This window comes from Arachis hypogaea, chromosome 16 (assembly GCF_003086295.3).
Source record: "Arachis hypogaea cultivar Tifrunner chromosome 16, arahy.Tifrunner.gnm2.J5K5, whole genome shotgun sequence".
NCBI lineage: Eukaryota > Viridiplantae > Streptophyta > Magnoliopsida > Fabales > Fabaceae > Arachis > Arachis hypogaea.
Genome location: NC_092051.1, coordinates 3,200,276 through 3,203,480, shown reverse-complemented (window position 1 = coordinate 3,203,480; position 3,205 = coordinate 3,200,276). Strand labels below are relative to the sequence as shown.

General features: G+C 40.8%; 1 non-coding gene across 1 annotated transcript; it reads left to right on the top strand.

The window, feature by feature from the left end:
• Window positions 1-309: 309 nt before the first annotated feature.
• On the top strand, window positions 310-413 carry LOC112761605 (small nucleolar RNA R71). Its single transcript, XR_003181993.1, has one exon. It is a non-coding gene; the product is annotated as a small nucleolar RNA R71 (small nucleolar RNA).
• The last annotated feature ends 2,792 nt before the right edge of the window (window positions 414-3,205 follow it).

The window sequence follows — 3,205 nt, the reverse complement described above, 5'->3', positions numbered from 1 at the left end:
GTTGATGAGGTTGAGATTGCTGCTACTTGGTTCCTCTCTATTTTCTTGGTGAGGTCAGCCAGTTGCTGGGTAATGAGCTTGTTTTGGGCCAACAGAGCGTCTACATTGTTTAGCTCCATTACTCCTCTTGTGTTCCCTCTTTCGGAAGCATAGAAGTAGTTGTTCTCTGCTACTGTTTCAATTACATCTATGGCTTCCTCAATAGTCTTCTTCTTGTTCAAAGATCCTCCTGATGAATGGTCTACGGCCTTCTTTGACTCATAAGAGAGCCCTTCATAGAAGATGTGCAGCTACACCCATTCGTTGAACATGTCAGGTGGACACCTCCTTGTTAAGTCCTTGAACCTTTCCCATGATTCATATAGAGTCTCATCATCTTGTTGCCTGAAAGTTTGGACCTCAGCTCTCAGCCTATTGATTCGTTGAGGAGGGTAAAATCTCGCTAAGAATTTGTTCACCATGTCTTCCCAAGTTGTCAAGCTTTCTCTTGGGAAAGATTCCAGCCACTTGGCTGCTTTCTCCCTAAGTGAGAATGGAAACAGGAGCAGTCTATAGGTGTCAGGATGAACACCATTAGACTTCACTGTGTCACATATCCTCAGGAAGGTGGTTAGATGTTGGTTGGGGTCTTCTTGAACACCTCCTCCAAATGAGCAGTTGTTCTGAACAAGGGTGATGAGCTGTGGTTTGAGTTCAAAGTTGTTGGCATGGATTGTTGGCTTTTGGATGCTACTTCCACAATTGCCTGGGTTTGGATTGATGTAAGAGCCTAAAACTCTTCTATCCTCCCCAGCATGATTTGCTCTACCTCCTCCCCCATGGTTGTGATCTTCTTCTTCATGATGATTTTCCATGTTGTCTTCCATGTTTGGTTCAAAGAATTCCTCTTCTTCCTCAGCATCAACCACTTTCTTTCCTCTTGCTTCCCTCCTTAATCTAAGGAAGGTCCTCTCAGGTTCAGAATTGAAGGAAGTTGAAGCCCCGCTTCTTCTCCCTGTCATACAACCAACAAGTGCAAGCAAGAAAAGATAGGTGCAGAAAGTATTGGTGTCAGAATTACGGTTAGTTGTGGGTGATGCAATATATCAAACAGTTAGTGGGTTAGCAAACAGAATTGAAAATAGCAAAGAAAAACAAAAGAGTAGAGGGGGAAAGGGAAGAAGTTCAACTAAAACAAAAAGTAAATCACTCAAACAGAAAATGAAATTCACAAAATAAAAATGCTCAATCTAGTGATCTTCCAATTTAATCATTGTTGATGCACAATCAATCCCCGGCAACGGCACCATAAACTTGATGCACGGAAAACTTGTCTCACAACAAATCTCCCTTCGGCAAGTGTACCGAATTTGTCGTCAAGTAAAAACTCACAATAGAGTGAGGTCGAATCCCACAGGGATTGATTGATCAAGCAACTTTAATTAGAAGAATGTTCTAGTTGAGCAAATCCAGAATTTGGGTTGAGAATTGCAGAAAATAAAATGGCGGGAATGTAAATAACAGAAAAGTAAATGCTAAAATTAAAGGACTGGAAGTAAATGACTGAAAATAAATTGCAGAATTGTAAATGGGAATGGGGAATTTGCTCATAAAAGTAAATAGCAGAAATTAAAGAGAATGGGTAAGATTAGAGATGGGGAGTTCATTGGGTTTAGGAGATGTTGCAATTCTCTGGATCAAGTTCATTTTCATCTCTTCGTCAATCAATGCACTCATTGATCTCCTTGGCAATCTTAAGTGATTGAATTATAATTTCTTGCAATTCAATCTCTCAAATCTTGATCAATAGCCAATTCCTTGGTCAATTGCTCATGAGAAGAGATGAAGTGTGGTCACTGATTATACCACATGTATTTCCCAAATCAAGTATTGAGAGGGTTATAGTCACATACCCATCCAAACCCAATTTGGTCCAGCATGAGAAAGCATTTCTAGCTTGATCTCTTCATTCCTCTTTCAAGGTTCAAAAGAGATCCAAGTTTGAATAGCTTCTCTTCCAAGATAACTACTCAATTGGATGAAGATCGAAAGCTTTCAAGTAAAATCAAGAGAAAAGATAGAAGAAGAATAATGAAAATTAGCATTGATCCATCAAATTACAACAGAGCTCCCTAACCCAATGAAAGGGATTTAGTTGTTCATAGCTCTAGAAAATGAAAACAAAGATGGAGAATACATCATAAAACTAGAAAATGCAGAGAAGATAAAATACAGAGAGTAGTTCTCTTTTTCAACTTCCAGAACTCTCCTTTTACAATTTAAAGCTACTCCTATATATACTATTCTTCTCAGCTTCTAGTTTGCTCTTCAAGTCTTGGGCCTTTGGATCTTGAGTTTGAAGCAGTTCTTTTTTTCATTTGGGCTTGGCTTTACTTGCAGAGAGAAAGTGCTAAGTGGGCAGAGACTTTAACTCAGGGCGTTAGGGGCGTTAACATTAAGTGAAAGTATAAGTTCGAGAACGTTAGTGACACTTAACATTTTCACTAACGTTCCAATGTACCCCTTTGCCTCACGTTAGAGCCCACGTTAACTAGGTTAACGTGGCTTCTAACGTGGCCTTGCCAACCTTCGAGAACGTTAGTGACACTCAACATTGTCACTAACATTCCAGTGTGCCTCTTTTTGCTTCACGTTAGAGCCCATGTTAACTAGGTTAACGTGGCTTCTAACGTGGCCTTGCCATACTTCGAAAACGTTAGTGACACTCAACATTGTCACTAACGTTCCAATGTGCCCCTAGATCTCACGTTAGTGTCCACGTTAACTAGGTTAACGTGGCTTCTAACGTGGCCATTCTTAGCCATCCCAACGTTAGTGACAATGTTGAGTGTCACTAACGTTGGCTCATCATTCACTCTTCATCGTTAGCTTCCACGTTAACTAAGTTAACGTGGCTCCTTGGGGAGTTGTGTGGTTGCTTCCAACGTTAGTGATAATGTTGAGTGTCACTAACGTTGTCGACAACTCTCACTTCTTACGTTAGCTCCCACGTTAACCAAGTTAACGTGGGAGTTAACGTGGTGTGTTGCATCCTTAGGCCAACGTTAGTGACAATGTTGAATGTCACTAATGTTGGCTTCTCTTCCCCCTTTAACGTTAGAGGCCACGTTAACTAGGTTAACGTGGGCTCTAACGTGGCCACTCATGAGTGTTTGCCAATGTTAGTGACAATGTTAAGTGTCACTAACGTTGGCTTCTCTTCCCC